Raw genomic sequence first — 12,804 nt, 5'->3', positions numbered from 1 at the left:
TGAGATCAAGTTAATGGGTGAAGTTGTGGAATTAAGGTCTTTTTCCGGGGACTCCACCGATATTTCTCCGGGGCCAATAAGGGATACTCCTCCCCCTCTATGCAGTTCCGCTCCGCGTCTATGTTGACATTTGTTTCCGCCACCAACCGTCAACCTCAAGACCCTTGGCTTCCGATTACTGCATCCAGAAATGGAAATGCATACTACGCTTCCTTCCATATTCTATGTTCTGGAATTCGAATGCATGGCCTTGTGCTGCCTGTTGCCTTCAAATCCCTTGGGTGGTAAGCAAATTTCTTTGAAATGAACTGTTTCTTAACCAGATTTACATAAGAGAAGTGTTACACATTCATCTTTTACTTATTTTTTACCCACTTCTTTTATAAATTCATCATTGAATTTGTGAGACCACATGTTAGTTTCATGTGGTCTACAAATTCAATTGTGAATTTGCCCATTTCGTATTTGGAGATAGACAAAAGATGGAAATCAAACATTTATCTTCACATAATATTTCTAAGTTTGGTGCTGCAGTGTTGAGATTTATCCCACATTAGTTATAGAAGGGGCTGATGGTCAGTTTATAAGTGTGAGAGAAAGCATCACTTCATGAGTTAGCTTTTGGGGTTGAGAGAAGCTCAAGACCATTCCAACACTGGTATCAGAGCTCAGGTTACAACACGTCTCAACCCAATCCGTGGAAGGAGTCGTGTTAGTCGAACCAATCACACATTAGTTGTGGAAGGGGCTAGTAGTCACTTTATAAGTGTGAAGAAAAGTTCCACCTCAAAAGTTAGCTCTTGGGGTTGAGAGATACCAAAAACCACCCAACATGCAGGACATGGGGTATCATATGCTCGAGTATAGCATTCATATGGCAACTTTACACCATCTAGCTACTTGCTCGTGCAACTTCATGAATCAGCTGAAACTAGAATGCGCTACAACAGATACTTTGATCTTTGCTGTGCAGCATTTGGTAAGCATTTCATGCCGTATGAGTTGCTTAATTCTTTCCTTTAAATGGGTTAAAAAGATTGCTATAGGGGCTGATCATCAAAAAATCCTTTTTAAAAGAAAATTATGTCACTATAGCTGCTTTCATGCTCTTTGATATTTAGACTCCAATTTTTAATTTGATACAATATTTGAGAGATGTGCTACAAGTTAAGAATTTCTAAATCAAAAACTCTACTCATTTTCTTGTCCAATAATAATCAAAACGACTATAAAATTATAATTTTGTCATCCTCATAAAAAAAAAATGAAAAAAATGAAAAACAAAGAATTCCATGCGCCACGACCTCCCTTGCGGAGGCTGCCGGCCTCTCCATCCTCTAAGAGCGATAAGTCAATTAGTCAAAAAGCCTTTGCGACCTACTCGTGGAGGTTATGCCTCTGGAACCAACCCCTTAGAAAGGCACCTTTCCATGAGGCGTGAAGGTAAGAAAGATTGTACAACCCCCTTGTGGAGGTAAACTTTGCGATCTCGATCCATGAGGTAGGTCGGGAGGCCTATGCATGCAACCCACTCGTGGAAGTAGCGACCCTCGTAGAGGCAAGTACTACCTACGCTACAAGGGGGTGGCAAAGGCCCCCCGACACACGTCTCACAGAAGTTTGAACACTAGTCGTCATCACAAGGGATTTGTATGGCCTCCGCGGCCTCCACACCTCATGGAAAAGGTGCATGTGTAACACCCTCGTGTTTATACATTGGAATTTAACCAAGGTCTTGAGCCTAAACTTATGAACCATGTCATTAAGCCTAGTAAGCTTAATAAAAATTGGATCAATCCCTCTAAAAGAGATAATGGAAAATACTTGATTTTCATAAATTAAGGTTTAATTTATAACATATGTCATATAGAACAATATAAAATAAAACTTTGTGATTTTAATGTAACATGACTTATTTTAATTATGTGCATTAACTATTTTCAAATTATGTTTAATTATAGATGATCCTTATTAATTAAGTGGTCTTGAAATCACAAATCACTCTATGCATAAGACTACCTAGGTAAAAAGAAAAGGGACCTTTACATGGAATGAACTAGTTAATAGGAGCAATCTTTCTTCATTTGGAAGAACAATGCTCCTTTTTTACTTCCCCAAAATAAGGGAAATTGTTTCTTACCCCCCCCCCCCCCCCCCCCCCAAATTCCCACCTATACGTCCAAGCCCTCCCATTTCACTCTATCCACTCTTTCATTTTTCCTCACCTCTCAACTTCTCCAAGAGCTCATCCCACTCCTCCATTAGAGAAGCCTTTAAGCTCTAGTGTGATTTTTGTCTTAACCTTGTAAGTAACTAGGGATGTAAATAAGCCAGTCCGTCCGACAACTCGCTCAATACCCGCCCGGTTAAACTCGATCCGAACTCGAGCTCGGTACTGTACAAACCCGCTCATTACTGTTGAAACCCGTTCGATTAGTAAGTGATACATACCCGACTCGCTCGATAAAACTCGATAGGGGCTCGCGAGCCTAACTCGTTTAAAGCTCGACTTAACCCGCTCGCCCGACTCGTCTATGGGCTCGCGAGCCTAGCTAGCTCATTTAATATATTTGAATATGTTAATCAAAATGAGTTATATACATTTAAGTATGTGTATTAGTAATTGAGTAATATGCGTGTATTATCTAACTTACTAACTAGTTAGTTCATAAACTAACATATTATCTAGTTAATTAACATATACTAAATAAACATAATTAACTATAGGTTACTCAATATTTTTATGTATATTATATATGTGTGTGTGTGTGTGTGTTAGTATTAACATACTAACTAGTTAGTTAATATATACTAACTTAGTATTACTACGGAAGGTTAATACTATGTTAATAAAATATATATAAAGTTACTAACTAAGCATAATTAACTACATGTTAATTTGATTAAAAAAAAAAAGTCGTAGGTTACTTAACATATTTTTATGTATATTATATATATGAATATATATGTATGTATGTGTGCATATATTAGTATTAATATACAAACTAGTTAGTTAATATATACTAATTTAGTATTACAAAGTAAGTTAACTATTTTTTGTTTTTTTAAAAAAGGTAAGTTAATTAACATAAGTTACACAAATATTGGTTTATATGAAACATTATGACAAATGGTTAAGTACTTAAGTTGTTAACTAATTAAATATATATAACTATATAGCTATATTGAATAGTTACTAAATAGTAAATACTTTCTATATAACTAAATAGCTAATATTAATAACAAGCCATAACATGTTTAATTATATAATTATATGCTAAGAATTAAGGTGTTAGTGTATATTAACATATTAATGTCAATTAGATTTTTTTTTCTTCTTCTAAGCAACATTATATATACATTATGTATTATAATTACTAAGTTATTGATTAGTTGATTAATTGTTGATTATTTTAATTAAAATGGATTAATTGTTGACATATTAATATACTACTCTATTTAGATTATATATATATATATATATATAGTATTTTTAGTTTTTAATATGATGAATCTTAACTGTTGGATTAATATAAGCAAATCCTAACCGTCCAACATTTCAATTTTTTTTTTTTCCAGTTTTTCACTTTATTTTCAACCGTTGGATTCAGATGTATTACTTTCATATTTGAAAATGTCACACACCCAATACACCTACCATCTTGTTTTTGGGAAAAATCTGACTCATTCACGTGGGATTAGTAGAGCTTATTTTTCACCTACTCTCAATTGTACATTTTTTGTTTTACACATCGATGGTAGGATTTCATTGGTAAGGTTCAGCCCATGGTGTTCAACATATCTACTTATCCTATGGCCTACTTACCAGGTTTTACGACAAGGACAATATACTCGAAACAGACAATTAGTCCACATATTGCTTCACGCGTCTTTGATTCACCTTGTCACTTCTCTGACTTCTCGGGCTACACTCCTCATACTGCTTCGATTCACGCGTCTCTGTATTTTTACGCTACTGCTTTTCTTCTTCCACCTGTTCTCTCTTCTACAAACGTCTTCTATCCTCTATTTTCTTTCTTCTTCACGCCATATACCTGCCATCCCCAGGTGACCTTTACCTTCTTCTCCACACTAAGAGAGATGCAAACTGAGAGAGAGGGAGAGATATGCAAACCTAGAAAATGAGAGAGAGCTCCTGGTGGCGAGGAAAAAGAAGAAGAGGGTGAAGCCAAGGAGGAGGTCCGACCGTTTGGAGCTGGTGTTGCGTGTCTAGTATGCGCACCCTATCCAGAACATTTTTGGCTTCAGTCTTGAGGCTACACGCTGTGGAATGCTTAAAGCTCGAGTCGAGTTGAGCCTGTCGAGTACCCGGCTCAACTCGACTAATTGTTTTCAAACAAGCTCGAGCTCGAGCTCGAGTTAGGCTAAACTCCTAGCGAGCCGAGCTCGGACAAGCATTTCTTAGCCCGGCTCAAGCTCGAGCTCGGCTCGATTAGGAACCTTCATAAACAAGTCAGTCCTGGAAATTCAAAGCTCGGCCCGGCCCGGCTCGGCTCGATTACATCCCTATAAGTAACTCATCATCTCCTCTTTCAAGCTACCATTTATATTATGCTTTAACTTTAATTGTATGTTATATTTTATTTGGGTATTTAAAACCATGTGTTAGCATGCTTCAACCTAGATGATATATTTTGCCTATGTTGTATAAATATTTGTTTAAACCATGAAAATGTGACTAAATTATTTATTAGGTAACTTAACTCTTATATCATCAAATTTCTTTTATATCATGAAAACACATTTTAAAAAGACCTCATAAAAGCATGTACAGTACCCAAACCTATGTACCTTATGTTTTATTTTTCTTAAATCACATCTACCTTATCTTAGATGACCAAGAGTTTTGTAAATAACCAAATGTATGAGCTCTTGAACACCACCTTGCTATAAAAAAAACTTCATAATGACCCTTTAGTAATATTCTTCATGGAAACCATGAAAATGTGACTAAATTATTTATTAGGTAACTTAACTCTTATATCATCAAATTTCTTTTATATCATGAAAACACATTTTAAAAAGACCTCATAAAAGCATGTACAGTACCCAAACCTATGTACCTTATGTTTTATTTTTCTTAAATCACATCTACCTTATCTTAGATGACCAAGAGTTTTGTAAATAACCAAATGTATGAGCTCTTGAACACCACCTTGCTATAAAAAAAACTTCATAATGACCCTTTAGTAATATTCTTCATGGAAATGACCTAAGATTCATACCAAATGTCCATAGTTGTAAAATGATGTGAAAAATAGTTTATAAAAAAAATGAGTAAAGAGTTTGGATTTTAGAGTGGGTCATAATCTTTTATAACAACAAAAAAAAAAAAAAAAAAAAAAAAAAAAGAAGAAGAAGAAGAAGAAGAAGAAGGTTTGAATTAAATCTGAAAAATTTATTTCCATGGCATATTTGAGTGGGTGTTGCTCCAAAATTTATTAAGTAAATAGCCTTAGGTGTTTTGGGCCATTAGCCCAAGTAGGTTAAGTAAGGTAGCACTAGTTTAGACCCATTTAGTGAGTTTTGGGCCTTAGTGCTTAACCTAGTTATGAGGATGTCCAAATGGGTCATTCTTGACCCAAGCCCCCATGTATATATATAAAAGTTAATTAATTAATTTTATTTATTTATTTATTAGTAAAAAAAAAAGAAGAAGAAAAGAAAAAGTTAATTAATTAATTATTTATTTATTAAAAAAAATTATTTTAATACAGGGAAAGGGTTAGGAAGGTTGTGTAAGAAACGACATACTCTTAATTAGGGTAGTTGAGTAGCTAGCTCTGCGCTAACCCAGATGAACTTTATTATTAAGGTCTTAACAGATCCTCGTATTTTAATTCTAAAGATTTTCAATTCTTTTTACTATACATGTCATGATGGATTATTTTGAAAGTTTAATTGCCTTGCAAAGTAATGCTTTATTATCTTAAATATTTTAATGACATGTATTTGTTATTAAATTTATCTTAATTTGTTAGTGTTTTAAATATGTTCCTTTTTCTTCTTCTTTTTCATCATCATGTGATTTAAAAAGCTCATTGCATTAGAATGATTTATAACTAAGTTGTCACTCAAAAGTGGGTATATATGCTCCGTATCAAAAATGTTGATTTCAAACTAGGGGAGCTTCTATTCTAGTGATTTTTCCCCAATGAAGAAAAGTTTCCATTTATAAAAAGTTTCTAATTAAGGAAACTTTCCATTTTAGGAAAATTTTCCAATAAAGAAAGTTTTACATGACGAAGTGGTACCCTTTTCACATACTAAGTTAAATGATTATTGAAAGTTTGAGGAAGTAAAGGATGAGCATGTGTAAAGTGAAACCAAATTACGTAAATAAATGTTTGAAGACACTTAGCCTTAAGAAAAGAAGCACGGTACCGGGCTAGATAGAGTGCCTCACACTGAAGTACGGTTTCGGGAAAGTGTAGCCATCACTAATGTCATGCTGAGTGCACCAACAAGTTAATCAGCTGACCAGGGCAACCCAAGGCCACGGGTGATGACCGATCCTCGAAGGTTGGATCGCACAACCCCACGCATACGGGGCATAATAGTATTTAAGGCCATAAATGATAAGAGAAAAGAAAAATGTTTTGAAGATAGATAAATGGAGTTTGACTCAAGTAATTACTTTTTGTTATATGCTTAAGTCTCACCTTCAAATTTGTAATGTTACTTTATTTCAAAAAGTCTCAACCTCAACCGTTTTAACTCGGTTGGGAATATTATTTATTGAACATTTCGTTCACCCCTTACTTTCTCCCATTTTCAGGTTTTGAGGCAGATGGGTAGGTGGCCAGAATGCTTAGGCTTTTGGGGAGGTCATCATATCACCCACTATGTTACTTTATTGTATTTCTATTTTGTTAAACTATGTGGTATGTTAGTAAGTGCATTGCGCACAAAAAAAAAAAATGGATCACTTAACTTGTTAAGTCATGTTATTATGTTTTTTTTTTTGTAATGTTAAGAACTTGTGCTTCTGCAAAAAAAAAAAAAAATATATATATATATATATATATATATATATATATATATATATATATATATATATATATATATATATATATATATATATTATTTTCTCATGATATGCATGGTAGTATTTTACAAGTGTTCTGGCGTCCTAATATGTAACATTGCATCTTTGAAACTTTAAGGATAACAAATTAGGCTCTTTTGAGTCTTGGCGTTACAGCATGGGTTTCCATGGTTGACTATGGGAAGAGATCATAACTTTTTCTTTTTTCTTTTTTGTATGTAAGGGACAATTGTATTTTTATAATTAACAACGTTGTAGGTAGTATAGGTCCAAATTTATCAAATTAAAAACTGGAATAATTTTTTCTTGAGAAAATTATAGTTTAGCCCCTCAAATTACCACCCGTTTTGCGGATATCCCCCTAAACTGCCAACACTCCGACTCCGGCCTACCAAACTACCAAATCCTTTGAAAAATGCCCCATTTGGTGAAATATCTCCATATTACCCCTGCCACGTGTCATTTTTCAATTAAAAAATAATATATATATATATATATATATATAAAATAAAAAAAAATTAAAAAAAAAAATATGGGTTTTTTGGGTGGCTCGACGGGCTCAGGGGGTGGCGCGCGGCCACCCTTGGGGCCGGGTGTGGCCGCCCGGCTACCCCTAGTGGCCAAGAGCGGCCGTGCGCCACCTACCGAGCCCTAGGGGTGGCTGGAAAAGCCACCCCTAGGGCTCGGGGGGTGGTGCATGGCCACCCCTGGGGCCGAGGGTGGCCAAGCGACTGCCTGCAATGGCCGCGCGCCACCCACCAAGCCCTAGGGGTGGCCCGAAAAGCCACCCCTAGGGCTCAGTGGGTGGCGCGCGGCCGATCCCGACCACCCCCTGGGGCCGGGGGGGCCTGCAAGCCACCCCAAAAACCCATATTTTCTATTTTTTAAAAAAATAATAAAAATAAAAATAAAATTTTAGTTTTTTAATTTTTTAATTGTTTATTAGTTTTTTTAATTGAAAAATGACACGTGGCAGGGATAATATGGAGATATTTCGCCAAATGTGGCCTTTTTCAAAGGGTTTGGTAGGGCAGAGTCGGAGTGTTGACAGTTTAGGGAGCTATCCGCAAAACGGGTGGTAATTTGGGGGGCTAAACTGTAATTTTTCATTTTTTTCTTTTTTGGAAAAAAAAAAACTGGATGGAAGTACGAGAGAGTTATCATCCAATTATAATGAAAAGGCTTCTATTGATTAGCGCTTTAAAGCATGGACGGAATTAAAATTTTAGGTTTGGAATGGGCAAATTTTTTTATTTTTTATTTTTTTGTATGGAGATATACAAAAGATGTAAGTGTATCATTTCTCTTTAAGCATATATCTTTTTTTTTTTTTACAAAAAAAAAGAGTTAAATACCTTATTGGTACATGTAGTGAGGGTGATAATCAAACGGCCGCCTCGGTTTTAAAAAGTATCACATGTGGTACCTATCGTTAATCGATATATCCACTTGATACTTCCGTTTAAGTTTCGTCCATTTTTTTTATGGTCATCCACGTCATCTCCTTTAAAATTGTGACACCTATACCCGTTGCCACATATTTTAGTCAAGTTATAATATCATCTTACTTGGCCGTGTATTACATACATATGATACCTATGCTTTTAATGTCACGTAAGATGCAGGAAATAATTAAAAATTACCTAAACTTTTTTTTTTAAAAAAAAAAATGACAAAACAAAATAGGAGTTGCCAGCCACCTTGGCTCGAGCTACTTTTATTATTTTCTACATCCTACGTGGTATTAAAAGCATAGCCAGGTATCACTCGAGATACACAGCCACGTAGGTTGATATTCTGACTTGACTAGAATATGTGGCAGCCGAGATAGGTATCACTCTTTTAAGAAGGTGACGTGGATGGCCATTAAAAAAAATGGATGAAACTTGGACAAAAGTAACAAGTGGATATTTCGATTAACATGTGGATATTTCCTAGCACTGACTAGGAAAGGATTATTATAAGAGGCGTGGAGGTTATATATTAACACGTCCACCTTAAGTTTGAACGGGCAGTTAAGTGGATTCCAACTGAGTTCAACTGGAGAGGAACAATGTGAAAATTATCGAAATACCCTTACTTAGAACTAGCTAGCTCCTCTTTAGTTAAGTTTCCTCTTGCCAAATGAGTGATGTGTTTTGTGGTCCCATGCATATTGGTTCATATATGTTTGTGATTCAATATACAGACTTATTCTCTAAATGAGTAAATTAAGGAAATAAATGATTTCTCTTAAGTAATTCTTAATTAACTAATTGGCTTCTTGTAGGCTACCATGCCTTCAAATGAAAAGCTCCCATCACGTGTGCCAATGTGGAAGGGTGTCAAATCTGCATATTTACTTACCGGAATGTGCTTGTTCCCCCCTTGCAATAGGAGGCTATTGGGCATATGGCCATATGGTGCTACTTTTTATCTTAATTTTCATATTCACATTCCCCTATCTCTCTAGTTCTACAAATTTAAAAATTCTCAATTTGTCCTCTTTCTTGACTATGTTTAAAGAAGGAAGAAAATTTGATTTTTTTATTTTTTATTTTTTATTTTGTGACAGATACCAAAAGAAGGGGGGCATGCTAATAGCCTTGTACATGTTCCACGGGGGTGACACTTCTTCAAGATATGTTCTAGGATTAACAAGTTTACTGCTCATACTTAGCTAGCGCGGTGAGCTCCTTCCCAATCTATGCCATGCCAGTATTTGATGGCATCGAGTCTGTGTACACAAGCAGGAAGATCGAAGAAGCCATGTCCATGGTGGCTCCGGGCAATCTTCCGAGTTATGCTTGGATTCTTGTGCTTCTTTTTGGCCGTGGCAATCTCATTTTATGGAACCATAGGAGCCGTCTTAGTGGAGGGTTCTCCTTGCCTCTGACTTTAGCTATTCCTTGTTTTATGTGGGTTAAGATTAAGAAACCAGAGGTATATAGCCTGATGCGGTGGCTTAACTGGGGACTAGGGTTGTTAGGAATGGCTCTAAGTGGGATTTTGATTGCGGCAGGAGTACTGTATGCTGTAATTACCACAGGTGTTTGATGTCAGATTTTTCAAGCCCCGCTAATTAATTGGATTAAAGAAATGTTATTTTGAGTCCATCAAATTTAGATACTTGAAATATAGTTGTGATATTCGACAGTGAATATGTTTTGGGTTCATCATCTCTGGCTCGTTGTGGCCTGAGAATTTGGTGGTCTTGCCATCTCCCATTAGCCCAAACCCAAATATCATATCCAACCCATAAAAAAGTTTTACTAAATATGAGTTATCGCGTGGCTTATACCCTTCCCTCCCTCTTCTTCTTCTTCTTCTTCTTCCTCTTCTGGATGAATATTTTCTTTAAATTGGGTCTAAGAATTTTTATTTTTTATTTTTGCCAATTTTTTATTTACTAAACTGACGTGTATTTAAAATAAATGTGAAAATTACAGACACAATAAAGAATTAGAAAAAATAAATTCCAACCTAATTTAAAAAAGAAAGTTGGTACAATTGTGGCCCCCAACACTAATTTTGACGACTAATCTCATGAATATATTCTTACCTGTTTTTTCACCGTGGTCCATATCAGACCGCACAATGTAGAAACCGAAAAATCTACTTACCACTTACCCCTCAAGTTGGACCATTTTTTATCGTGCTTTCAATATTTAAAAAGTAGTAATGGTGGATTCTCTCTCCAGTTTCAACCGTTTGACAAATTTGCACATCCATTAATCTTTTCCGTCTTCTCTCAACTAAAGGTTTTTAGGTGATGAAGTCCCAAAAATGACCCTATTTTAAAAAACAAAAAAAAAAAAAAAAAAAGAATTAAGGATGGTCGTTTGGCTAGAATGACAGGTGGCGAACCACTCCCAATTATTTTTTGTTTCTTTTTCAAAATATATATTACATTTAAACGTTTTTTTTGGTTTGTATTTATTTTTTTATATCCCCTAAAACCCTATGTGCAATCTACGTCGATCATTTTCTATCAGACGGGACAAAAATAGCTAACAGATGGACAAATTTGCCAACAACTGAAACTTCAAAGAATTGATTACCACTTTTTAAGCATTCGAGACAAAATTGAAAAAGGGTCCAACTTCAAAAGAGATAAAATGAAATAGTAAAAAAAAAAAAAAAATACTAAAAACCCTAAGCCCTAATATATCAAAATCTTACTATTACCTATAGGATATTCTTTTCTTAAGGAAAAAATAAAAAGAAAAAACTTGTTTTCTATTGAAAAGAAGCGACGGGTGCTTCACTCAAAGCAAATGTGCTACGCGGAACCACTTTGCTCAAGTCGATGAAGGACACGTGATTCAAGGGGAGCCGTTGAGTGTGAGAAGTGAGAACACACTTTAATTGCGCGCCTCTAGGAAGCAGTGGCGAATCTGAAGAGAAGTCCCGGCGTGTTTACCCTTTTATGGCAAGTCCCAATAAGTGTCGCTGCGCATGCATAAGGGATTCGGATCCGAAAATAACTTATATTCGGTAGTGGCAAAAACAACTATCTTTTTGTCCACCAATAGCAAGTTGACATATCAGCATGAAACAAAAAAAACACAAAAAATGTAAGCGTAGGCAAAAACACCGAATCATCCTCCTTCCTTCAGTCTTTAGAAAAAAAAAAAAAAAACCAAAAATCCTCCTCCCAGCCACTGCCCCACGCGGCCACGCCAGACCTCGAGCTCGGCGGCAACTCCACGGCGTCGGAACTCGAAGGAGAAGATGAATGTAATGGGTAGTCCCTGTACGGGAAGGAGAAGACGAATGGATCGGCAACTTTTTGGACCCAAAGTTGGCCAAGGGTGGCAGCGCGGTTACCCCCGGTCCATGGGGCGGCCGCGCGACCATCCCCGGGGTCTGGGGGTGGCCTTCGGGCCAACCCTAGATCCATCTAGGGCTGGCCCGATGTCCACCCCAGGCCCTGCGCGGCCACCCCCGACCACTGGGGGGTGGCCGCGTTGCTACCCCCGGTCCATGGGGAGGCCGCGCGGCCACCCCCAAGGTCTGGGGTTGGCCCGAACCTAGGGGTGGCCTTCGGGCCAACCATTCCGTCGGCCGGGTGAACGTCGATCCGTAGGAGGAGCAGCGTTCGGTGGCGTGTTCCGGCCTGGACGGTGCTGGCAGCGGGTCCATTACGGGCGTTGGTTTTGGCCTGGCTGGTATTCCGACCCGGTCGGTGGTAGCGGGTCCATTACGGGCGTTGGCAGCGTGGTTTGGTCTGGGCGGTGCCGGCGTGGTCTGGCCTGGGCAGTGTCGGCGGCGTCCGGCCTAGCTGTGGCGGAATGTCTGCTTGGGCAGGGGCGGTCTCTTTCTTCTCAACTTCTTTGAGAGGGAAATGAGGCAAAAGATCCGGTGTTTCAACAGCAATTGAAATTTTTGAGTTTTTTTTTTTCTTGAAATGACGTGTCAAAATGTAATTGGTGGGCAGAAAATAAGGGTTTTCTGCCATGGCCTGATAGAATGGGCTCTCTTCGGATCCAAGTCATTGTGTGACGGTGACGGTGACGGACTAAGGATTTTAGTTGAGGGGATCAATTTTTTTTTTTTTTTTTTCTTTTAGGAACATAAATAAAATTATTAAAAAATATAACTAATATAATAATTAAAAAATTCAACAAAATTTAATTATCGCTTAAAATATATCAATGCATCTAACAATTTATTTTGTCACAACCCGTGTTCAGTTATTCAGTTGTCTTTAATGAGTCTTCATACATTAAAATTGCTGTATGATTTTTTTATTG

The 12,804-nt window shown here is 36.9% G+C and overlaps 1 pseudogene; it reads left to right on the top strand.

Annotated features, from left to right (window-relative positions):
- The first annotated feature begins 841 nt into the window (after positions 1-841).
- LOC133881025 (lysine histidine transporter-like 8) lies at positions 842-10,105 on the top strand (annotated as a pseudogene).
- The last annotated feature ends 2,699 nt before the right edge of the window (positions 10,106-12,804 follow it).

Source organism: Alnus glutinosa, chromosome 11 (assembly GCF_958979055.1).
Source record: "Alnus glutinosa chromosome 11, dhAlnGlut1.1, whole genome shotgun sequence".
Lineage (NCBI taxonomy): Eukaryota > Viridiplantae > Streptophyta > Magnoliopsida > Fagales > Betulaceae > Alnus > Alnus glutinosa.
The sequence above is the reverse complement of the archived record's forward strand: the minus strand, read 5'-3'. Positions and strand labels throughout refer to the sequence as shown.